Source organism: Idiotropiscis lumnitzeri, chromosome 8 (genome assembly GCF_059441095.1).
Source record: "Idiotropiscis lumnitzeri isolate Australia: NSW breed Sydney's pygmy pipehorse chromosome 8, RoL_Ilum_1.0, whole genome shotgun sequence".
Lineage (NCBI taxonomy): Eukaryota > Metazoa > Chordata > Actinopteri > Syngnathiformes > Syngnathidae > Idiotropiscis > Idiotropiscis lumnitzeri.
Window position 1 is genome coordinate 3,350,001 of NC_142398.1, and position 25,923 is coordinate 3,375,923.

At 39.6% G+C, this 25,923-nt stretch overlaps 10 non-coding genes across 10 annotated transcripts; all 10 read right to left on the reverse strand.

Annotated features, from left to right (window-relative positions):
* Window positions 1–911: 911 nt before the first annotated feature.
* LOC148331739 (5S ribosomal RNA) lies at window positions 912–1,030 on the reverse strand. Its single transcript, XR_015844840.1, has one exon. It is a non-coding gene; the product is annotated as a 5S ribosomal RNA (ribosomal RNA).
* A 1,003-nt stretch (window positions 1,031–2,033) lies between these two features.
* LOC148331740 (5S ribosomal RNA) lies at window positions 2,034–2,152 on the reverse strand. Its single transcript, XR_015844788.1, has one exon. It is a non-coding gene; the product is annotated as a 5S ribosomal RNA (ribosomal RNA).
* A 1,014-nt stretch (window positions 2,153–3,166) lies between these two features.
* On the reverse strand, window positions 3,167–3,285 carry LOC148331741 (5S ribosomal RNA). The gene has a single exon (XR_015844914.1). It is a non-coding gene; the product is annotated as a 5S ribosomal RNA (ribosomal RNA).
* Window positions 3,286–4,290: 1,005 nt separating this feature from the next.
* LOC148331742 (5S ribosomal RNA) lies at window positions 4,291–4,409 on the reverse strand. Its single transcript, XR_015844837.1, has one exon. It is a non-coding gene; the product is annotated as a 5S ribosomal RNA (ribosomal RNA).
* Window positions 4,410–5,415: 1,006 nt separating this feature from the next.
* LOC148331743 (5S ribosomal RNA) lies at window positions 5,416–5,534 on the reverse strand. Its single transcript, XR_015844962.1, has one exon. It is a non-coding gene; the product is annotated as a 5S ribosomal RNA (ribosomal RNA).
* Window positions 5,535–6,549: 1,015 nt separating this feature from the next.
* Window positions 6,550–6,668, reverse strand: LOC148331744 (5S ribosomal RNA). Its single transcript, XR_015844915.1, has one exon. It is a non-coding gene; the product is annotated as a 5S ribosomal RNA (ribosomal RNA).
* Window positions 6,669–7,673: 1,005 nt separating this feature from the next.
* On the reverse strand, window positions 7,674–7,789 carry LOC148331745 (5S ribosomal RNA). Its single transcript, XR_015844908.1, has one exon. It is a non-coding gene; the product is annotated as a 5S ribosomal RNA (ribosomal RNA).
* Window positions 7,790–8,794: 1,005 nt separating this feature from the next.
* Window positions 8,795–8,913, reverse strand: LOC148331746 (5S ribosomal RNA). The gene has a single exon (XR_015844857.1). It is a non-coding gene; the product is annotated as a 5S ribosomal RNA (ribosomal RNA).
* A 3,584-nt stretch (window positions 8,914–12,497) lies between these two features.
* LOC148331747 (5S ribosomal RNA) lies at window positions 12,498–12,613 on the reverse strand. The gene has a single exon (XR_015844947.1). It is a non-coding gene; the product is annotated as a 5S ribosomal RNA (ribosomal RNA).
* Window positions 12,614–13,628: 1,015 nt separating this feature from the next.
* On the reverse strand, window positions 13,629–13,747 carry LOC148331748 (5S ribosomal RNA). The gene has a single exon (XR_015844838.1). It is a non-coding gene; the product is annotated as a 5S ribosomal RNA (ribosomal RNA).
* Between the last annotated feature and the right edge of the window lie 12,176 nt (window positions 13,748–25,923).

The following is a 25,923-nucleotide window of genomic DNA, read 5'->3' on the forward strand; positions in this document are numbered from 1 at the left end:
ACAAATGTGTAACAACAATCTACAATGCATGATTGAAGTCACAGATATATGACAAATATCAGCAAATGTGTACAATGATTTGTTGGCACATATACATGGTTAAATGCGGACAAAAATCCGTATAGATGGGCGACCTGTAAAAACGGGACCTTTTGATTGGCTGTGTTCTTAGAGGTGACGTTTGCTACAGTCCTGCCGCGGACGACTCGCAAATGCGTGTGCTGATTTGCAAATGCGTGTCAGGAGACTTGTGTGTGGCTCCGTAGCTACACGATCGGACCACATGGGGGCACTAATATTATACCAGCCCCGTACCACCAATATATACACCAAGAACATGGGGGGGCGTTCACTGCTATCCACCCATGGTCATGTACCATTTATTTGACATTATTTAAATTAAATTGGAATAAATGGAAGAATAAAGTGGAACTAATAAAATAAGAACCAATGATATAACCAGTGAAGCTAAAAAAAATGAATGAAGCTTCTCCACACCTGCTAATTGCCACATTAACTATACTTCCCTTTATTGCATTCAGTAAACACCATTTTTTAAAATTGATTCATTAACTTTTTATTTAGTAAACACTGACTGCACCAACCCAACCGGACTGCATCGGGTCATCTGCCTGCTACACCTGTAGACTACGAGAGTCCCCTTTTGGTCTTAATGTGGAGCTCCGGAGCCACACTCAAGTCTCCAGACACGCATTTGCAAATTGCCACACGCATTTGCGAGTCGTCCACGGCGAGACTGTAGCAACACCCAAAGGCAGGGGACGCTGAATGTTGGCATTTTGTGCTCTCAGCCTGTCAGGCGAATATGTGGAAATTTATAAAAAAGCAGCTCGCATACTTGCTTACATTTGTTAGAGTTTTTAAATTTTTTTTTTTTTTTGCGGTGCAAAGGCTTACAGCACCTGGTATTCCCATGCGGTCTCCCATCCAAGTACTAACCAGGCCCGACCCTGCTTAGCTTCCGAGATCGGACGAGATCGGGCGTGCTCAGGGTAGTATGGCCGTAAGCGACAATTTCGTTCAAAATTTTGCATTTTATACATGTGGTCTTTATTGTGGCAAATACTTCAATCCAAAAATACGTAACAAGAATCTGAAACTATAACCACAGTCACAAATGTGTAACAACAATCTACAATGCATGATTGAAGTCACAGATATATGACAAATATCAGCAAATGTGTACAATGATTTGTTGGCACATAAATGCGGACAAAAATCCGTATAGATGGGCGACCTGTAAAAACGGGACCTTTTGATTGGCTGTGTTCTTAGAGGTGACGTTTGCTACAGTCCTGCCGCGGACGACTCGCAAATGCGTGTGCTGATTTGCAAATGCGTGTCAGGAGACTTGTGTGTGGCTCCGTAGCTACACGATCGGACCACATGGGGGCACTAATATTATACCAGCCCCGTACCACCAATATATACACCAAGAACATGGGGGGGCGTTCACTGCTATCCACCCATGGTCATACCATTTATTTGACATTATTTAAATTAAATTGGAATAAATGGAAGAATAAAGTGGAACTAATAAAATAAGAACCAATGATATAACCAGTGAAGCTAAAAAAAATGAATGAAGCTTCTCCACACCTGCTAATTGCCACATTAACTATACTTCCCTTTATTGCATTCAGTAAACACCATTTTTTAAAATTGATTCATTAACTTTTTATTTAGTAAACACTGACTGCACCAACCCAACCGGACTGCATCGGGTCATCTGCCTGCTACACCTGTAGACTACGAGAGTCCCCTTTTGGTCTTAATGTGGAGCTCCGGAGCCACACTCAAGTCTCCAGACACGCATTTGCAAATTGCCACACGCATTTGCGAGTCGTCCACGGCGAGACTGTAGCAACACCCAAAGGCAGGGGACGCTGAATGTTGGCATTTTGTGTTCTCAGCCTGTCAGGCGAATATGTGGAAATTTATAAAAAAGCAGCTCGCATACTTGCTTACATTTGTTAGAGTTTTTTAATTTTTTTTTTTTTTTGCGGTGCAAAGGCTTACAGCACCTGGTATTCCCAGGCGGTCTCCCATCCAAGTACTAACCAGGCCCGACCCTGCTTAGCTTCCGAGATCGGACGAGATCGGGCGTTCTCAGGGTAGTATGGCCGTAAGCGACAATTCCTTTCAAAATTTTGCATTTTATACATGAGGTCTTTATTGTGGCAAATCCTTCAATCCAAAAATACGTAACAAGAATCTGAAACTATAACCACAGTCACAAATGTGTAACAACAATCTACAATGCATGATTGAAGTCACAGATATATGACAAATATCAGCAAATGTGTACAATGATTTGTTGGCACATACACATGGTTAAATGCGGACAAAAATCCGTATAGATGGGCGACCTGTAAAAACGGGACCTTTTGATTGGCTGTGTTCTTAGAGGTGACGTTTGCTACAGTCCTGCCGCGGACGACTCGCAAATGCGTGTGCTGATTTGCAAATGCGTGTCAGGAGACTTGTGTGTGGCTCCGTAGCTACACGATCGGACCACATGGGGGCACTAATATTATACCAGCCCCGTACCACCAATATATACACCAAGAACATGGGGGGGCGTTCACTGCTATCCACCCATGGTCATGTACCATTTATTTGACATTATTTAAATTAAATTGGAATAAATGGAAGAATAAAGTGGAACTAATAAAATAAGAACCAATGATATAACCAGTGAAGCTAAAAAAATGAATGAAGCTTCTCCACACCTGCTAATTGCCACATTAACTATACTTCCCTTTATTGCATTCAGTAAACACCATTTTTTAAAATTGATTCATTAACTTTTTATTTAGTAAACACTGACTGCACCAACCCAACCGGACTGCATCGGGTCATCTGCCTGCTACACCTGTAGACTACGAGAGTCCCCTTTTGGTCTTAATGTGGAGCTCCGGAGCCACACTCAAGTCTCCAGACACGCATTTGCAAATTGCCACACGCATTTGCGAGTCGTCCACGGCGAGACTGTAGCAACACCCAAAGGCAGGGGACGCTGAATGTTGGCATTTTGTGCTCTCAGCCTGTCAGGCGAATATGTGGAAATTTATAAAAAAGCAGCTCGCATACTTGCTTACATTTGTTAGAGTTTTTTAATTTTTTTTTTTTTTTGCGGTGCAAATGCTAACCGCACCTGGTATTCCCAGGCGGTCTCCCATCCAAGTACTAACCAGGCCCGACCCTGCTTAGCTTCCGAGATCGGACGAGATCGGGCGTGCTCAGGGTAGTATGGCCGTAAGCGACAATTTCATTCAAAATTTTGCATTTTATACATGTGGTCTTTATTGTGGCAAATACTTCAATCCAAAAATACGTAACAAGAATCTGAAACTATAACCACAGTCACAAATGTGTAACAACAATCTACAATGCATGATTGAAGTCACAGATATATGACAAATATCAGCAAATGTGTACAATGATTTGTTGGCACATAAATGCGGACAAAAATCCGTATAGATGGGCGACCTGTAAAAACGGGACCTTTTGATTGGCTGTGTTCTTAGAGGTGACGTTTGCTACAGTCCTGCCGCGGACGACTCGCAAATGCGTGTGCTGATTTGCAAATGCGTGTCAGGAGACTTGTGTGTGGCTCCGTAGCTACACGATCGGACCACATGGGGGCACTAATATTATACCAGCCCCGTACCACCAATATATACACCAAGAACATGGGGGGGCGTTCACTGCTATCCACCCATGGTCATGTACCATTTATTTGACATTATTTAAATTAAATTGGAATAAATGGAAGAATAAAGTGGAACTAATAAAATAAGAACCAATGATACAACAAGTGAAGCTAAAAAAAAATGAATGAAGCTTCTCCACACCTGCTAATTGCCACATTAACTATACTTCCCTTTATTGCATTCAGTAAACACCATTTTTTAAAATTGATTCATTAACTTTTTATTTAGTAAACACTGACTGCACCAACCCAACCGGACTGCATCGGGTCATCTGCCTGCTACACCTGTAGACTACGAGAGTCCCCTTTTGGTCTTAATGTGGAGCTCCGGAGCCACACTCAAGTCTCCAGACACGCATTTGCAAATTGCCACACGCATTTGCGAGTCGTCCACGGCGAGACTGTAGCAACACCCAAAGGCAGGGGACGCTGAATGTTGGCATTTTGTGCTCTCAGCCTGTCAGGCGAATATGTGGAAATTTATAAAAAAGCAGCTCGCATACTTGCTTACATTTGTTAGAGTTTTTTTATTTTTTTTTTTTTTGCGGTGCAAAAGCTTACAGCACCTGGTATTCCCAGGCGGTCTCCCATCCAAGTACTAACCAGGCCCGACCCTGCTTAGCTTCCGAGATCGGACGAGATCGGGCGTGCTCAGGGTAGTATGGCCGTAAGCGACAATTTCATTCAAAATTTTGCATTTTATACATGTGGTCTTTATTGTGGCAAATACTTCAATCCAAAAATACGTAACAAGAATCTGAAACTATAACCACAGTCACAAATGTGTAACAACAATCTACAATGCATGATTGAAGTCACAGATATATGACAAATATCAGCAAATGTGTACAATGATTTGTTGGCACATAAATGCGGACAAAAATCCGTATAGATGGGCGACCTGTAAAAACGGGACCTTTTGATTGGCTGTGTTCTTAGAGGTGACGTTTGCTACAGTCCTGCCGCGGACGACTCGCAAATGCGTGTGCTGATTTGCAAATGCGTGTCAGGAGACTTGTGTGTGGCTCCGTAGCTACACGATCGGACCACATGGGGGCACTAATATTAAACCAGCCCCGTACCACCAATATATACACCAAGAACATGGGGGGGCGTTCACTGCTATCCACCCATGGTCATGTACCATTTATTTGACATTATTTAAATTAAATTGGAATAAATGGAAGAATAAAGTGGAACTAATAAAATAAGAACCAATGATACAACAAGTGAAGCTAAAAAAAAATGAATGAAGCTTCTCCACACCTGCTAATTGCCACATTAACTATACTTCCCTTTATTGCATTCAGTAAACACCATTTTTTAAAATTGATTCATTAACTTTTTATTTAGTAAACACTGACTGCACCAACCCAACCGGACTGCATCGGGTCATCTGCCTGCTACACCTGTAGACTACGAGAGTCCCCTTTTGGTCTTAATGTGGAGCTCCGGAGCCACACTCAAGTCTCCAGACACGCATTTGCAAATTGCCACACGCATTTGCGAGTCGTCCACGGCGAGACTGTAGCAACACCCAAAGGCAGGGGACGCTGAATGTTGGCATTTTGTGCTCTCAGCCTGTCAGGCGAATATGTGGAAATTTATAAAAAAAGCAGCTCGCATACTTGCTTACATTTGTTAGAGTTTTTTTAATTTTTTTTTTTTTGCGGTGCAAAAGCTTACAGCACCTGGTATTCCCAGGCGGTCTCCCATCCAAGTACTAACCAGGCCCGACCCTGCTTAGCTTCCGAGATCGGACGAGATCGGGCGTTCTCAGGGTAGTATGGCCGTAAGCGACAATTCCTTTCAAAATTTTGCATTTTATACATGAGGTCTTTATTGTGGCAAATCCTTCAATCCAAAAATACGTAACAAGAATCTGAAACTATAACCACAGTCACAAATGTGTAACAACAATCTACAATGCATGATTGAAGTCACAGATATATGACAAATATCAGCAAATGTGTACAATGATTTGTTGGCAAATACACATGGTTAAATGCGGACAAAAATCCGTATAGATGGGCGACCTGTAAAAACGGGACCTTTTGATTGGCTGTGTTCTTAGAGGTGACGTTTGCTACAGTCCTGCCGCGGACGACTCGCAAATGCGTGTGCTGATTTGCAAATGCGTGTCAGGAGACTTGTGTGTGGCTCCGTAGCTACACGATCGGACCACATGGGGGCACTAATATTATACCAGCCCCGTACCACCAATATATACACCAAGAACATGGGGGGGCGTTCACTGCTATCCACCCATGGTCATGTACCATTTATTTGACATTATTTAAATTAAATTGGAATAAATGGAAGAATAAAGTGGAACTAATAAAATAAGAACCAATGATATAACCAGTGAAGCTAAAAAAAATGAATGAAGCTTCTCCACACCTGCTAATTGCCACATTAACTATACTTCCCTTTATTGCATTCAGTAAACACCATTTTTTAAAATTGATTCATTAACTTTTTATTTAGTAAACACTGACTGCACCAACCCAACCGGACTGCATCGGGTCATCTGCCTGCTACACCTGTAGACTACGAGAGTCCCCTTTTGGTCTTAATGTGGAGCTCCGGAGCCACACTCAAGTCTCCAGACACGCATTTGCAAATTGCCACACGCATTTGCGAGTCGTCCACGGCGAGACTGTAGCAACACCCAAAGGCAGGGGACGCTGAATGTTGGCATTTTGTGCTCTCAGCCTGTCAGGCGAATATGTGGAAATTTATAAAAAAGCAGCTCGCATACTTGCTTACATTTGTTAGAGTTTTTTAATTTTTTTTTTTTTTTGCGGTGCAAATGCTAACCGCACCTGGTATTCCCAGGCGGTCTCCCATCCAAGTACTAACCAGGCCCGACCCTGCTTAGCTTCCGAGATCGGACGAGATCGGGCGTGCTCAGGGTAGTATGGCCGTAAGCGACAATTTCATTCAAAATTTTGCATTTTATACATGTGGTCTTTATTGTGGCAAATACTTCAATCCAAAAATACGTAACAAGAATCTGAAACTATAACCACAGTCACAAATGTGTAACAACAATCTACAATGCATGATTGAAGTCACAGATATATGACAAATATCAGCAAATGTGTACAATGATTTGTTGGCACATAAATGCGGACAAAAATCCGTATAGATGGGCGACCTGTAAAAACGGGACCTTTTGATTGGCTGTGTTCTTCGAGGTGACGTTTGCTACAGTCCTGCCGCGGACGACTCGCAAATGCGTGTGCTGATTTGCAAATGCGTGTCAGGAGACTTGTGTGTGGCTCCGTAGCTACACGATCGGACCACATGGGGGCACTAATATTATACCAGCCCCGTACCACCAATATATACACCAAGAACATGGGGGGGCGTTCACTGCTATCCACCCATGGTCATGTACCATTTATTTGACATTATTTAAATTAAATTGGAATAAATGGAAGAATAAAGTGGAACTAATAAAATAAGAACCAATGATATAACCAGTGAAGCTAAAAAAAATGAATGAAGCTTCTCCACACCTGCTAATTGCCACATTAACTATACTTCCCTTTATTGCATTCAGTAAACACCATTTTTTAAAATTGATTCATTAACTTTTTATTTCGTAAACACTGACTGCACCAACCCAACCGGACTGCATCGGGTCATCTGCCTGCTACACCTGTAGACTACGAGAGTCCCCTTTTGGTCTTAATGTGGAGCTCCGGAGCCACACTCAAGTCTCCAGACACGCATTTGCAAATTGCCACACGCATTTGCGAGTCGTCCACGGCGAGACTGTAGCAACACCCAAATGCAGGGGACGCTGAATGTTGGCATTTTGTGCTCTCAGCCTGTCAGGCGAATATGTGGAAATTTATAAAAAAGCAGCTCGCATACTTGCTTACATTTGTTAGAGTTTTTTTAATTTTGTTTTTTTTTGCGGTGCAAAAGCTTACAGCACCTGGTATTCCCAGGCGGTCTCCCATCCAAGTAACCAGGCCCGACCCTGCTTAGCTTCCGAGATCGGACGAGATCGGGCGTGCTCAGGGTAGTATGGCCGTAAGCGACAATTTCGTTCAAAATTTTGCATTTTATACATGTGGTCTTTATTGTGGCAAATTCTTCAATCCAAAAATACGTAACAAGAATCTGAAACTATAACCACAGTCACAAATGTGTAACAACAATCTACAATGCATGATTGAAGTCACAGATATATGACAAATATCAGCAAATGTGTACAATGATTTGTTGGCACATAAATGCGGACAAAAATCCGTATAGATGGGCGACCTGTAAAAACGGGACCTTTTGATTGGCTGTGTTCTTAGAGGTGACGTTTGCTACAGTCCTGCCGCGGACGACTCGCAAATGCGTGTGCTGATTTGCAAATGCGTGTCAGGAGACTTGTGTGTGGCTCCGTAGCTACACGATCGGACCACATGGGGGCACTAATATTATACCAGCCCCGTACCACCAATATATACACCAAGAACATGGGGGGGCGTTCACTGCTATCCACCCATGGTCATGTACCATTTATTTGACATTATTTAAATTAAATTGGAATAAATGGAAGAATAAAGTGGAACTAATAAAATAAGAACCAATGATATAACCAGTGAAGCTAAAAAAAATGAATGAAGCTTCTCCACACCTGCTAATTGCCACATTTACTATACTTCCCTTTATTGCATTCAGTAAACACCATTTTTTAAAATTGATTCATTAACTTTTTATTTAGTAAACACTGACTGCACCAACCCAACCGGACTGCATCGGGTCATCTGCCTGCTACACCTGTAGACTACGAGAGTCCCCTTTTGGTCTTAATGTGGAGCTCCGGAGCCACACTCAAGTCTCCAGACACGCATTTGCAAATTGCCACACGCATTTGCGAGTCGTCCACGGCGAGACTGTAGCAACACCCAAAGGCAGGGGACGCTGAATGTTGGCATTTTGTGCTCTCAGCCTGTCAGGCGAATATGTGGAAATTTATAAAAAAGCAGCTCGCATACTTGCTTACATTTGTTAGAGTTTTTTAAATTTTTTTTTTTTTTGCGGTGCAAAAGCTTACAGCACCTGGTATTCCCAGGCGGTCTCCCATCCAAGTACCAACCAGGCCCGACCCTGCTTAGCTTCCGAGATCGGACGAGATCGGGCGTGCTCAGGGTAGTATGGCCGTAAGCGACAATTTCGTTCAAAATTTTGCATTTTATACATGTGGTCTTTATTGTGGCAAATGCTTCAATCCAAAAAGACGTAACAAGAATCTGAAACTATAACCACAGTCACAAATGTGTAACAACAATCTACAATGCATGATTGAAGTCACAGATATATGACAAATATCAGCAAATGTGTACAATGATTTGTTGGCACATAAATGCGGACAAAAATCCGTATAGATGGGCGACCTGTAAAAACGGGACCTTTTGATTGGCTGTGTTCTTAGAGGTGACGTTTGCTACAGTCCTGCCGCGGACGACTCGCAAATGCGTGTGCTGATTTGCAAATGCGTGTCAGGAGACTTGTGTGTGGCTCCGTAGCTACACGATCGGACCACATGGGGGCACTAATATTATACCAGCCCCGTACCACCAATATATACACCAAGAACATGGGGGTGCGTTCACTGCTATCCACCCATGGTCATGTACCATTTATTTGACATTATTTAAATTAAATTGGAATAAATGGAAGAATAAAGAATAGAATAGAAATAGAATAGAAATCCCTTTATTGTCATTGTACTCAAGTGTGCAACGAGATTAGAGGGCTCCCCTCTCCAGTGCAATACAACAATAATACAGACAAATATATAAATTAGATAAATAAAGAAGACAGTGCAATGGAATTCAGTACTGAATAGGGCATATAGAAACACATCACAATGCTGTTTTGCAAGGTTAGGGTGGTCTCGTGTGTGTGTGAGAGTTCAGTATGGAGATGGCTCTCGGAAAGAAACTGTTTCTCAGTCTATTGGTCCTTGATTTGATGCATCTGTAGCGCCTGCCAGAGGGCAACAGGTCGAACAGGTGTGAGTTTGGGTGGGTATTGTCTTTGACGATGTTGAGAGCCCTTCTGAGGCACCGGGCGGTGTACATGTCCGACAGTGAGGGGAGAGGGCAGCCAATAATCCTTTGCGCTGTTTTGACTGTCCTCTGGAGCCTCACTCTGTCCGCCTCAGTGCAGCCGCTGTACCAGGTGGAGACACAGTACGTCAGCAGGCTCTCGATGGACGAGTGGTAGAAGGCCAGCAGCAGCTTCCTGTCCAGGTTGAATTTCCTGAGGACTCTCAGGAAGTGCAGACGTTGGCGGACCTTCTTTACCACTGCTGTGGTGTTGTGACTCCAAGAAAGGTCATCGGAGATCTGTACTCCCAGGAACTTGAACGTGTGGACCCTCTCCACACACACGCCTTCGATGCAGAGGGGGGGCGGCAGCGTCTTGTTCCTCCTGAAGTCAACGACAATCTCCTTTGTTTTTGCAGTGTTAAGGTGCAGTCTGTTGTCCTTGCACCAAGTTGTCAGTCTCTTTACCTCCTCTCTGTAGGCTGTCCCGTCACCTTCCGAGATCAGACCGACCACTGACGTGTCGTCAGCAAACTTGACGATGGTGTTGTTGCCGTGGGCCGGGCTGCAGTCGTAGGTGTAGAGGGCGTACAGGAGAGGGCTCAGCACGCATCCTTGGGGGGAACCGGTGCTCAGCATGAGGGTGGAGGACGTGTAGGGGCCGAGCAACACAGTCTGGGGTCTGTTGGTCAGAAAGTCCTTAATCCAGATGCGTGTGAGGGCAGGGAGGCCGAGAGTGCCCAGTTTGGCGACGAGGATGTCTGGGATGATCGTGTTGAATGCCGAGCTGTAGTCCACAAAGAGCATCCTTGCATAGCTCTGCTGTCGTTCCAGGTGGCCCAGCACAACATGCAGAGCAGTGTCGATGGCGTCCTCAGTGGATCTGTTAGCCCGGTATGCAAACTGGTAGGGGTCCAGAGTGGGAGGAAGGCAGTCCCTGATGTGCTGGAGAACCAGCCTCTCGAAGCACTTCATGATGACTGGTGTGAGAGCAACAGGACGGTAGTCATTCAGGTGGACGGCTGGTGACTTTTTGGGGACAGGAATAATGGTGGAAGTTTTCAAGCAGGAGGGGATGACTGCTTGAGCCAGGGAGCGGTTGAAGATCCTGCAGAAAACATGTGACAGTTGGTGGGCACATGCTCTGAGGACCTTGCCTGGTATTCCGTCGGGTCCAGTAGCTTTCCTGGGGTTGACCGCCAGGAGCGCGCGCCTCACATCGTGTTCCTCTACGATGAGTGGGGGGGAGTCTGAGCTTGAAGTGCGGGGGTGTGACGGTTGGGGCGAGTCAAAGCGAGCGAAGAAGCAGTTAAGCTCCTCTGCCAGCGATGCACTCGGGTCTACAGAGGTCGTGCTGCTGCCACGGAAGTTGGTGATGCTCCGTAGACCCTGCCACACCTCCCGTGGTCTGTTACTGGCAAGGTGGGCCTCCAGCCTCCCCTTGTAGGTTGCCTTGGCTAGCTTGATGCCTTTGCTCAGGTCAGCACGTGCCACCCTGTACTGGGCTTTGTCGCCTGACCTGAAGGCAGCGTCACGGGCCTTGAGGAGAGAGCGAACCCTGCTGGACATCCAGGGCTTCGCATTTGGGAAGGTCCGTATAGTCTTATGTTGGGACACAGTTTCCATGCAGAACTTGATGTAGTCCAGTACACAATGCGTGTAGACATCAAGGTCCTGATGATCAAAGAGGTCCCAGTTTGTGTCATGAAAGCAGTCCTGTAATTCACTCATGGCGTCGTCACGCCAGGTTTTCACAGTCTTTGTGGTAGGCCTGAATCTGCGCCTGAGAGGGGTGTACGCAGGTGCGAGCTGCAAGGACAGGTGGTCTGACTGGCCGAGAGGGGCGAGTGGGAGGGCTCTGTATGCGTGCTTGATGTTCGAGTACACATGGTCGAGAGTGTTGTCTCCCCTCATTGGGAACTTGACATGCTGGTGAAACTCTGGGAGTACAGTCTTTAAATTGGCCTTATTAAAGTCTCCCGCTACTACGTGAACGCCATCAGGGTGGGCCCGCTGATGTTTATTGATGACGCACGCGAGTAGCGAGAGCGCCGTGCTAGTGCTAGCGTCGGGAGGGATGTAAACAGCTGTGACAATCACTACCGTTAGCTCCCTCGGGAGAAAATAAGGCCGGCATTTAACGGACATGAACTCGATGTCGGGGGAAGAGTGCTTCTCGACGATCGTGCTATCGCCGCACCAGTTCTCATGCACGTGGAACTAATAAAATAAGAACCAATGATATAACCAGTGAAGCTAAAAAAAATGAATGAAGCTTCTCCACACCTGCTAATTGCCACATTAACTATACTTCCCTTTATTGCATTCAGTAAACACCATTTTTTAAAATTGATTCATTAACTTTTTATTTAGTAAACACTGACTGCACCAACCCAACCGGACTGCATCGGGTCATCTGCCTGCTACACCTGTAGACTACGAGAGTCCCCTTTTGGTCTTAATGTGGAGCTCCGGAGCCACACTCAAGTCTCCAGACACGCATTTGCAAATTGCCACACGCATTTGCGAGTCGTCCACGGCGAGACTGTAGCAACACCCAAAGGCAGGGGACGCTGAATGTTGGCATTTTGTGCTCTCAGCCTGTCAGGCGAATATGTGGAAATTTATAAAAAAGCAGCTCGCATACTTGCTTACATTTGTTAGAGTTTTTTTAATTATTTTTTTTTTTGCGGTGCAAAAGCTTACAGCACCTGGTATTCCCAGGCGGTCTCCCATCCAAGTACTAACCAGGCCCGACCCTGCTTAGCTTCCGAGATCGGACGAGATCGGGCGTGCTCAGGGTATGGCCGTAAGCGACAATTCCTTTCAAAATTTTGCATTTTATACATGTGGTCTTTATTGTGGCAAATACTTCAATCCAAAAATACGTAACAAGAATCTGAAACTATAACCACAGTCACAAATGTGTAACAACAATCTACAATGCATGATTGAAGTCACAGATATATGACAAATATCAGCAAATGTGTACAATGATTTGTTGGCACATACACATGGTTAAATGCGGACAAAAATCCGTATAGATGGGCGACCTGTAAAAACGGGACCTTTTGATTGGCTGTGTTCTTAGAGGTGACGTTTGCTACAGTCCTGCCGCGGACGACTCGCAAATGCGTGTGCTGATTTGCAAATGCGTGTCAGGAGACTTGTGTGTGGCTCCGTAGCTACACGATCGGACCACATGGGGGCACTAATATTATACCAGCCCCGTACCACCAATATATACACCAAGAACATGGGGGGGCGTTCACTGCTATCCACCCATGGTCATGTACCATTTATTTGACATTATTTAAATTAAATTGGAATAAATGGAAGAATAAAGTGGAACTAATAAAATAAGAACCAATGATATAACCAGTGAAGCTAAAAAAAATGAATGAAGCTTCTCCACACCTGCTAATTGCCACATTAACTATACTTCCCTTTATTGCATTCAGTAAACACCATTTTTTAAAATTGATTCATTAACTTTTTATTTAGTAAACACTGACTGCACCAACCCAACCGGACTGCATCGGGTCATCTGCCTGCTACACCTGTAGACTACGAGAGTCCCCTTTTGGTCTTAATGTGGAGCTCCGGAGCCACACTCAAGTCTCCAGACACGCATTTGCAAATTGCCACACGCATTTGCGAGTCGTCCACGGCGAGACTGTAGCAACACCCAAAGGCAGGGGACGCTGAATGTTGGCATTTTGTGCTCTCAGCCTGTCAGGCGAAAATGTGGAAATTTATAAAAAAAGCAGCTCGCATACTTGCTTACATTTGTTAGAGTTTTTTTAATTTTTTTTTTTTTGCGGTGCAAAAGCTTACAGCACCTGGTATTCCCAGGCGGTCTCCCATCCAAGTACTAACCAGGCCCGACCCTGCTTAGCTTCCGAGATCGGACGAGATCGGGCGTGCTCAGGGTAGTATGGCCGTAAGCGACAATTTCGTTCAAAATTTTGCATTTTATACATGTGGTCTTTATTGTGGCAAATTCTTCAATCCAAAAATACGTAACAAGAATCTGAAACTATAACCACAGTCACAAATGTGTAACAACAATCTACAATGCATGATTGAAGTCACAGATATATGACAAATATCAGCAAATGTGTACAATGATTTGTTGGCACATACACATGGTTAAATGCGGACAAAAATCCGTATAGATGGGCGACCTGTAAAAACGGGACCTTTTGATTGGCTGTGTTCTTAGAGGTGACGTTTGCTACAGTCCTGCCGCGGACGACTCGCAAATGCGTGTGCTGATTTGCAAATGCGTGTCAGGAGACTTGTGTGTGGCTCCGTAGCTACACGATCGGACCACATGGGGGCACTAATATTATACCAGCCCCGTACCACCAATATATACACCAAGAACATGGGGGGGCGTTCACTGCTATCCACCCATGGTCATGTACCATCTATTTGACATTATTTAAATTAAATTGGAATAAATGGAAGAATAAAGTGGAACTAATAAAATAAGAACCAATGATATAACCAGTGAAGCTAAAAAAAATGAATGAAGCTTCTCCACACCTGCTAATTGCCACATTAACTATACTTCCCTTTATTGCATTCAGTAAACACCATTTTTTAAAATTGATTCATTAACTTTTTATTTAGTAAACACTGACTGCACCAACCCAACCGGACTGCATCGGGTCATCTGCCTGCTACACCTGTAGACTACGAGAGTCCCCTTTTGGTCTTAATGTGGAGCTCCGGAGCCACACTCAAGTCTCCAGACACGCATTTGCAAATTGCCACACGCATTTGCGAGTCGTCCACGGCGAGACTGTAGCAACACCCAAAGGCAGGGGACGCTGAATGTTGGCATTTTGTGCTCTCAGCCTGTCAGGCGAATATGTGGAAATTTATAAAAAAGCAGCTCGCATACTTGCTTACATTTGTTAGAGTTTTTTTATTTATTTTTTTTTTTGCGGTGCAAAAGCTTACAGCACCTGGTATTTCCCAGGCGGTCTCCCATCCAAGTACTAACCAGGCCCGACCCTGCTGGACTGTCTCGCGGGGGAAAGAAAGAGGAAAAAAGGGGGGGAAGAGGGAGGGGAAAGGAGGAGGAGGAGGGAAGAGGACGAGGAAATGGAGTGGGTTCGAATCTCGGCGCGGGCTTGGTGGGAAACATTTACGGTATAAATAAAGTTGTGTAGAGAAAGCAAAAACTTACAAAATATAAACAATTATAAAATAAATCAATAAATAATAAAAAAGGGAAACATTAACAGTATATATAAAGTTGTATAAAGAAAGCAAAAACTTACAAAATATAAACAATTATGAACTAATTAAATAAATAAATAATAAAAAAGGGAAATATTAACAGTATTACAAACTTGTATGGATAAGAAAGTAAAAATTAAAAAAGTGAAAGAATTATAAAATAAATGATAAAAGAGGTAATTATTAACAGTAAATTCAAACTTGTATAGCGAAAGCAAAAATTACAAAATATAAACAATTATAAAGTCTAATACATTGTATCAAAATCTAATACGTTTAATTCATTGTTTCTCCGAATAGAAATACGGTTTAATTGAAGTATTGGTTTAACCAACAAGTTCCACACTCTTGCCAGGATTTGCACCTAGAAACTCCGACCCCAAAGGATGAGCGTGTTTCTGTTACACCACAACCACAACAGTTGTGTTCTTGTTGTGTTTTGTTTAATAAAGGGAAATATGAACAGTAAATACAAACTTGTATAGAGAAAACAAATATTACAAAATATAAACAATTATAAAATAAATCATTGTTTTTATCATTGCAGTACTTTTACCATTACAGTACTTTTATCACCCCTCTGTACCATGGATTTGTATATAGACGTATATACTGTGTATATTTGCATGCTTTTTATGAATGTCTGCTGCTAATGTTATACATTAACGGCTACATTACGCCGCCACCTCTGTGTGATCTATATCTTTGCTGCTGTAACACTGCAAATTTACCCATTGTGGGACTATTAAATGACATCTTTATCTTTATTAACAGTATATACAAACTTGTATAGATAAGAGAGCAAAAATTAAAAAATATAAACAATTATAAAATAAATAAATAAATGATAAAAAAGGGAAACATTAACAGTATATATAAAGTTGTATAGAGAGAGAGCAAAAACTTACAAAATATAAACAATTATAAAATAAATAATAAAAAAGGAAAACATTAACAGTATATATATACTTATATAAAGAAAGCAAAAACTTACAAAATATAAACAATTATAAAATAAATAAATAATAAAAAATACACACTTGAAAGCAAAAATGACAAAATAAAAACAATTATAAAATAAATAAATCATTGTTTTTATCATTGCAGTATTTTCTGTCATTGCAGCATTTGTTTATCATTGCAGTACTTTTACCATTACAGTAATTTTATCACTCCTCTGTACCATGGGCAGACATTAGGAATGTTTCCTTACAATTGGATATGTTGTATGCTTCTTATGTGACTCGCCTCTTCTCCCTCTTGGTCTTCGAGGGTCGCTCTCCGCAGCCTCGATTCACGAAAGCGATCCGGAGCCTCCATTCACGGAAGCGATTGTGGATAGCGCGATGAGACGAGCCGTCATTGGTTCATCCACCCCGCCCCCCAAGTTAAACAAAGGGCCATGATTGGTTCATTTGCCTCGCCCCCAAGTTAAACAAAGGGCCATGATTGGTCCATTTGCTCCGCCCCCAAGTCAGGAAGTCGAAAGATGATTGGCTCTTTTACCCCTCTGTTAGGAAATCCTCCGTGTTAGGAACTCGCGTTAGGAAAGTGTTAGGAAAGTGTTAGGACTTGGTTAGGAAGTGTTAGGACTTGGTTAGGAAGTGTTAGGAAGTGTTAGGATCTGTTAGGACTTTGTTAGGAAAGTTTTGCAGTCCCACCGCTGCAAGGGACCCTGCAGGCCCGACCCTGCTGGACTGTCTCGCGGGGGAAAGAAAGAGGAAAAAAGGGGGGGAAGAGGGAGGGGAAAGGAGGAGGAGGAGGGAAGAGGACGAGGAAATGGAGTGGGTTCGAATCTCGGCGCGGGCTTGGTGGGAAACATTTACGGTATAAATAAAGTTGTGTAGAGAAAGCAAAAACTTACAAAATATAAACAATTATAAAATAAATCAATAAATAATAAAAAAGGGAAACATTAACAGTATATATAAAGTTGTATAAAGAAAGCAAAAACTTACAAAATATAAACAATTATGAACTAATTAAATAAATAAATAATAAAAAAGGGAAATATTAACAGTATTACAAACTTGTATGGATAAGAAAGTAAAAATTAAAAAAGTGAAAGAATTATAAAATAAATGATAAAAGAGGTAATTATTAACAGTAAATTCAAACTTGTATAGCGAAAGCAAAAATTACAAAATATAAACAATTATAAAGTCTAATACATTGTATCAAAATCTAATACGTTTAATTCATTGTTTCTCCGAATAGAAATACGGTTTAATTGAAGTATTGGTTTAACCAACAAGTTCCACACTCTTGCCAGGATTTGCACCTAGAAACTCCGACCCCAAAGGATGAGCGTGTTTCTGTTACACCACAACCACAACAGTTGTGTTCTTGTTGTGTTTTGTTTAATAAAGGGAAATATGAACAGTAAATACAAACTTGTATAGAGAAAACAAATATTACAAAATATAAACAATTATAAAATAAATCATTGTTTTTATCATTGCAGTACTTTTACCATTACAGTACTTTTATCACCCCTCTGTACCATGGATTTGTATATAGACGTATATACTGTGTATATTTGCATGCTTTTTATGAATGTCTGCTGCTAATGTTATACATTAACGGCTACATTACGCCGCCACCTCTGTGTGATCTATATCTTTGCTGCTGTAACACTGCAAATTTACCCATTGTGGGACTATTAAATGACATCTTTATCTTTATTAACAGTATATACAAACTTGTATAGATAAGAGAGCAAAAATTAAAAAATATAAACAATTATAAAATAAATAAATAAATGATAAAAAAGGGAAACATTAACAGTATATATAAAGTTGTATAGAGAGAGAGCAAAAACTTACAAAATATAAACAATTATAAAATAAATAATAAAAAAGGAAAACATTAACAGTATATATATACTTATATAAAGAAAGCAAAAACTTACAAAATATAAACAATTATAAAATAAATAAATAATAAAAAATACACACTTGAAAGCAAAAATGACAAAATAAAAACAATTATAAAATAAATAAATCATTGTTTTTATCATTGCAGTATTTTCTGTCATTGCAGCATTTGTTTATCATTGCAGTACTTTTACCATTACAGTAATTTTATCACTCCTCTGTACCATGGGCAGACATTAGGAATGTTTCCTTACAATTGGATATGTTGTATGCTTCTTATGTGACTCGCCTCTTCTCCCTCTTGGTCTTCGAGGGTCGCTCTCCGCAGCCTCGATTCACGAAAGCGATCCGGAGCCTCCATTCACGGAAGCGATTGTGGATAGCGCGATGAGACGAGCCGTCATTGGTTCATCCACCCCGCCCCCCAAGTTAAACAAAGGGCCATGATTGGTTCATTTGCCTCGCCCCCAAGTTAAACAAAGGGCCATGATTGGTCCATTTGCTCCGCCCCCAAGTCAGGAAGTCGAAAGATGATTGGCTCTTTTACCCCTCTGTTAGGAAATCCTCCGTGTTAGGAACTCGCGTTAGGAAAGTGTTAGGAAAGTGTTAGGACTTGGTTAGGAAGTGTTAGGACTTGGTTAGGAAGTGTTAGGAAGTGTTAGGATCTGTTAGGACTTTGTTAGGAAAGTTTTGCAGTCCCACCGCTGCAAGGGACCCTGCAGGCCCGACCCTGCTGGACTGTCTCGCGGGGGAAAGAAAGAGGAAAAAAGGGGGGGAAGAGGGAGGGGAAAGGAGGAGGAGGAGGGAAGAGGACGAGGAAATGGAGTGGGTTCGAATCTCGGCGCGGGCTTGGTGGGAAACATTTACGGTATAAATAAAGTTGTGTAGAGAAAGCAAAAACTTACAAAATATAAACAATTATAAAATAAATCAATAAATAATAAAAAAGGGAAACATTAACAGTATATATAAAGTTGTATAAAGAAAGCAAAAACTTACAAAATATAAACAATTATGAACTAATTAAATAAATAAATAATAAAAAAGGGAAATATTAACAGTATTACAAACTTGTATGGATAAGAAAGTAAAAATTAAAAAAGTGAAAGAATTATAAAATAAATGATAAAAGAGGTAATTATTAACAGTAAATTCAAACTTGTATAGCGAAAGCAAAAATTACAAAATATAAACAATTATAAAGTCTAATACATTGTATCAAAATCTAATACGTTTAATTCATTGTTTCTCCGAATAGAAATACGGTTTAATTGAAGTATTGGTTTAACCAACAAGTTCCACACTCTTGCCAGGATTTGCACCTAGAAACTCCGACCCCAAAGGATGAGCGTGTTTCTGTTACACCACAACCACAACAGTTGTGTTCTTGTTGTGTTTTGTTTAATAAAGGGAAATATGAACAGTAAATACAAACTTGTATAGAGAAAACAAATATTACAAAATATAAACAATTATAAAATAAATCATTGTTTTTATCATTGCAGTACTTTTACCATTACAGTACTTTTATCACCCCTCTGTACCATGGATTTGTATATAGACGTATATACTGTGTATATTTGCATGCTTTTTATGAATGTCTGCTGCTAATGTTATACATTAACGGCTACATTACGCCGCCACCTCTGTGTGATCTATATCTTTGCTGCTGTAACACTGCAAATTTACCCATTGTGGGACTATTAAATGACATCTTTATCTTTATTAACAGTATATACAAACTTGTATAGATAAGAGAGCAAAAATTAAAAAATATAAACAATTATAAAATAAATAAATAAATGATAAAAAAGGGAAACATTAACAGTATATATAAAGTTGTATAGAGAGAGAGCAAAAACTTACAAAATATAAACAATTATAAAATAAATAATAAAAAAGGAAAACATTAACAGTATATATATACTTATATAAAGAAAGCAAAAACTTACAAAATATAAACAATTATAAAATAAATAAATAATAAAAAATACACACTTGAAAGCAAAAATGACAAAATAAAAACAATTATAAAATAAATAAATCATTGTTTTTATCATTGCAGTATTTTCTGTCATTGCAGCATTTGTTTATCATTGCAGTACTTTTACCATTACAGTAATTTTATCACTCCTCTGTACCATGGGCAGACATTAGGAATGTTTCCTTACAATTGGATATGTTGTATGCTTCTTATGTGACTCGCCTCTTCTCCCTCTTGGTCTTCGAGGGTCGCTCTCCGCAGCCTCGATTCACGAAAGCGATCCGGAGCCTCCATTCACGGAAGCGATTGTGGATAGCGCGATGAGACGAGCCGTCATTGGTTCATCCACCCCGCCCCCCAAGTTAAACAAAGGGCCATGATTGGTTCATTTGCCTCGCCCCCAAGTTAAACAAAGGGCCATGATTGGTCCATTTGCTCCGCCCCCAAGTCAGGAAGTCGAAAGATGATTGGCTCTTTTACCCCTCTGTTAGGAAATCCTCCGTGTTAGGAACTCGCGTTAGGAAAGTGTTAGGAAAGTGTTAGGACTTGGTTAGGAAGTGTTAGGACTTGGTTAGGAAGTGTTAGGAAGTGTTAGGATCTGTTAGGACTTTGTTAGGAAAGTTTTGCAGTCCCACCGCTGCAAGGGACCCTGCAGGCCCGACCCTGCTGGACTGTCTCGCGGGGGAAAGAAAGAGGAAAAAAGGGGGGGAAGAGGGAGGGGAAAGGAGGAGGAGGAGGGAAGAGGACGAGGAAATGGAGTGGGTTAGAATCTCGGCGCGGGCTTGGTGGGAAACATTTACGGTATAAATAAAGTTGTGTAGAGAAAGCAAAAACTTACAAAATATAAACAATTATAAAATAAATCAATAAATAATAAAAAAGGGAAACATTAACAGTATATATAAAGTTGTATAAAGAAAGCAAAAACTTACAAAATATAAACAATTATGAACTAATTAAATAAATAAATAATAAAAAAGGGAAATATTAACAGTATTACAAACTTGTATGGATAAGAAAGTAAAAATTAAAAAAGTGAAAGAATTATAAAATAAATGATAAAAGAGGTAATTATTAACAGTAAATTCAAACTTGTATAGCGAAAGCAAAAATTACAAAATATAAACAATTATAAAGTCTAATACATTGTATCAAAATCTAATACGTTTAATTCATTGTTTCTCCGAATAGAAATACGGTTTAATTGAAGTATTGGTTTAACCAACAAGTTCCACACTCTTGCCAGGATTTGCACCTAGAAACTCCGACCCCAAAGGATGAGCGTGTTTCTGTTACACCACAACCACAACAGTTGTGTTCTTGTTGTGTTTTGTTTAATAAAGGGAAATATGAACAGTAAATACAAACTTGTATAGAGAAAACAAATATTACAAAATATAAACAATTATAAAATAAATCATTGTTTTTATCATTGCAGTACTTTTACCATTACAGTACTTTTATCACCCCTCTGTACCATGGATTTGTATATAGACGTATATACTGTGTATATTTGCATGCTTTTTATGAATGTCTGCTGCTAATGTTATACATTAACGGCTACATTACGCCGCCACCTCTGTGTGATCTATATCTTTGCTGCTGTAACACTGCAAATTTACCCATTGTGGGACTATTAAATGACATCTTTATCTTTATTAACAGTATATACAAACTTGTATAGATAAGAGAGCAAAAATTAAAAAATATAAACAATTATAAAATAAATAAATAAATGATAAAAAAGGGAAACATTAACAGTATATATAAAGTTGTATAGAGAGAGAGCAAAAACTTACAAAATATAAACAATTATAAAATAAATAATAAAAAAGGAAAACATTAACAGTATATATATACTTATATAAAGAAAGCAAAAACTTACAAAATATAAACAATTATAAAATAAATAAATAATAAAAAATACACACTTGAAAGCAAAAATGACAAAATAAAAACAATTATAAAATAAATAAATCATTGTTTTTATCATTGCAGTATTTTCTGTCATTGCAGCATTTGTTTATCATTGCAGTACTTTTACCATTACAGTAATTTTATCACTCCTCTGTACCATGGGCAGACATTAGGAATGTTTCCTTACAATTGGATATGTTGTATGCTTCTTATGTGACTCGCCTCTTCTCCCTCTTGGTCTTCGAGGGTCGCTCTCCGCAGCCTCGATTCACGAAAGCGATCCGGAGCCTCCATTCACGGAAGCGATTGTGGATAGCGCGATGAGACGAGCCGTCATTGGTTCATCCACCCCGCCCCCCAAGTTAAACAAAGGGCCATGATTGGTTCATTTGCCTCGCCCCCAAGTTAAACAAAGGGCCATGATTGGTCCATTTGCTCCGCCGCCAAGTCAGGAAGTCGAAAGATGATTGGCTCTTTTACCCCTCTGTTAGGAAATCCTCCGTGTTAGGAACTCGCGTTAGGAAAGTGTTAGGAAAGTGTTAGGACTTGGTTAGGAAGTGTTAGGACTTGGTTAGGAAGTGTTAGGAAGTGTTAGGATCTGTTAGGACTTTGTTAGGAAAGTTTTGCAGTCCCACCGCTGCAAGGGACCCTGCAGGCCCGACCCTGCTGGACTGTCTCGCGGGGGAAAGAAAGAGGAAAAAAGGGGGGGAAGAGGGAGGGGAAAGGAGGAGGAGGAGGGAAGAGGACGAGGAAATGGAGTGGGTTCGAATCTCGGCGCGGGCTTGGTGGGAAACATTTACGGTATAAATAAAGTTGTGTAGAGAAAGCAAAAACTTACAAAATATAAACAATTATAAAATAAATCAATAAATAATAAAAAAGGGAAACATTAACAGTATATATAAAGTTGTATAAAGAAAGCAAAAACTTACAAAATATAAACAATTATGAACTAATTAAATAAATAAATAATAAAAAAGGGAAATATTAACAGTATTACAAACTTGTATGGATAAGAAAGTAAAAATTAAAAAAGTGAAAGAATTATAAAATAAATGATAAAAGAGGTAATTATTAACAGTAAATTCAAACTTGTATAGCGAAAGCAAAAATTACAAAATATAAACAATTATAAAGTCTAATACATTGTATCAAAATCTAATACGTTTAATTCATTGTTTCTCCGAATAGAAATACGGTTTAATTGAAGTATTGGTTTAACCAACAAGTTCCACACTCTTGCCAGGATTTGCACCTAGAAACTCCGACCCCAAAGGATGAGCGTGTTTCTGTTACACCACAACCACAACAGTTGTGTTCTTGTTGTGTTTTGTTTAATAAAGGGAAATATGAACAGTAAATACAAACTTGTATAGAGAAAACAAATATTACAAAATATAAACAATTATAAAATAAATCATTCTTTTTATCATTGCAGTACTTTTACCATTACAGTACTTTTATCACCCCTCTGTACCATGGATTTGTATATAGACGTATATACTGTGTATATTTGCATGCTTTTTATGAATGTCTGCTGCTAATGTTATACATTAACGGCTACATTACGCCGCCACCTCTGTGTGATCTATATCTTTGCTGCTGTAACACTGCAAATTTACCCATTGTGGGACTATTAAATGACATCTTTATCTTTATTAACAGTATATACAAACTTGTATAGATAAGAGAGCAAAAATTAAAAAATATAAACAATTATAAAATAAATAAATAAATGATAAAAAAGGGAAACATTAACAGTATATATAAAGTTGTATAGAGAGAGAGCAAAAACTTACAAAATATAAACAATTATAAAATAAATTATAAAAAAGGAAAACATTAACAGTATATATAAACTTATATAAAGAAAGCAAAAACTTACAAAATATAAACAATTATAAAATAAATAAATAATAAAAAATACACACTTGAAAGCAAAAATGACAAAATAAAAACAATTATAAAATAAATAAATCATTGTTTTTATCATTGCAGTATTTTCTGTCATTGCAGCATTTGTTTATCATTGCAGTACTTTTACCATTACAGTAATTTTATCACTCCTCTGTACCATGGGCAGACATTAGGAATGTTTCCTTACAATTGGATATGTTGTATGCTTCTTATGTGACTCGCCTCTTCTCCCTCTTGGTCTTCGAGGGTCGCTCTCCGCAGCCTCGATTCACGAAAGCGATCCGGAGCCTCCATTCACGGAAGCGATTGTGGATAGCGCGATGAGACGAGCCGTCATTGGTTCATCCACCCCGCCCCCCAAGTTAAACAAAGGGCCATGATTGGTTCATTTGCCTCGCCCCCAAGTTAAACAAAGGGCCATGATTGGTCCATTTGCTCCGCCCCCAAGTCAGGAAGTCGAAAGATGATTGGCTCTTTTACCCCTCTGTTAGGAAATCCTCCGTGTTAGGAACTCGCGTTAGGAAAGTGTTAGGAAAGTGTTAGGACTTGGTTAGGAAGTGTTAGGACTTGGTTAGGAAGTGTTAGGAAGTGTTAGGATCTGTTAGGACTTTGTTAGGAAAGTTTTGCAGTCCCACCGCTGCAAGGGACCCTGCAGGCCCGACCCTGCTGGACTGTCTCGCGGGGGAAAGAAAGAGGAAAAAAGGGGGGGAAGAGGGAGGGGAAAGGAGGAGGAGGAGGGAAGAGGACGAGGAAATGGAGTGGGTTCGAATCTCGGCGCGGGCTTGGTGGGAAACATTTACGGTATAAATAAAGTTGTGTAGAGAAAGCAAAAACTTACAAAATATAAACAATTATAAAATAAATCAATAAATAATAAAAAAGGGAAACATTAACAGTATATATAAAGTTGTATAAAGAAAGCAAAAACTTACAAAATATAAACAATTATGAACTAATTAAATAAATAAATAATAAAAAAGGGAAATATTAACAGTATTACAAACTTGTATGGATAAGAAAGTAAAAATTAAAAAAGTGAAAGAATTATAAAATAAATGATAAAAGAGGTAATTATTAACAGTAAATTCAAACTTGTATAGCGAAAGCAAAAATTACAAAATATAAACAATTATAAAGTCTAATACATTGTATCAAAATCTAATACGTTTAATTCATTGTTTCTCCGAATAGAAATACGGTTTAATTGAAGTATTGGTTTAACCAACAAGTTCCACACTCTTGCCAGGATTTGCACCTAGAAACTCCGACCCCAAAGGATGAGCGTGTTTCTGTTACACCACAACCACAACAGTTGTGTTCTTGTTGTGTTTTGTTTAATAAAGGGAAATATGAACAGTAAATACAAACTTGTATAGAGAAAACAAATATTACAAAATATAAACAATTATAAAATAAATCATTGTTTTTATCATTGCAGTACTTTTACCATTACAGTACTTTTATCACCCCTCTGTACCATGGATTTGTATATAGACGTATATACTGTGTATATTTGCATGCTTTTTATGAATGTCTGCTGCTAATGTTATACATTAACGGCTACATTACGCCGCCACCTCTGTGTGATCTATATCTTTGCTGCTGTAACACTGCAAATTTACCCATTGTGGGACTATTAAATGACATCTTTATCTTTATTAACAGTATATACAAACTTGTATAGATAAGAGAGCAAAAATTAAAAAATATAAACAATTATAAAATAAATAAATAAATGATAAAAAAGGGAAACATTAACAGTATATATAAAGTTGTATAGAGAGAGAGCAAAAACTTACAAAATATAAACAATTATAAAATAAATAATAAAAAAGGAAAACATTAACAGTATATATATACTTATATAAAGAAAGCAAAAACTTACAAAATATAAACAATTATAAAATAAATAAATAATAAAAAATACACACTTGAAAGCAAAAATGACAAAATAAAAACAATTATAAAATAAATAAATCATTGTTTTTATCATTGCAGTATTTTCTGTCATTGCAGCATTTGTTTATCATTGCAGTACTTTTACCATTACAGTAATTTTATCACTCCTCTGTACCATGGGCAGACATTAGGAATGTTTCCTTACAATTGGATATGTTGTATGCTTCTTATGTGACTCGCCTCTTCTCCCTCTTGGTCTTCGAGGGTCGCTCTCCGCAG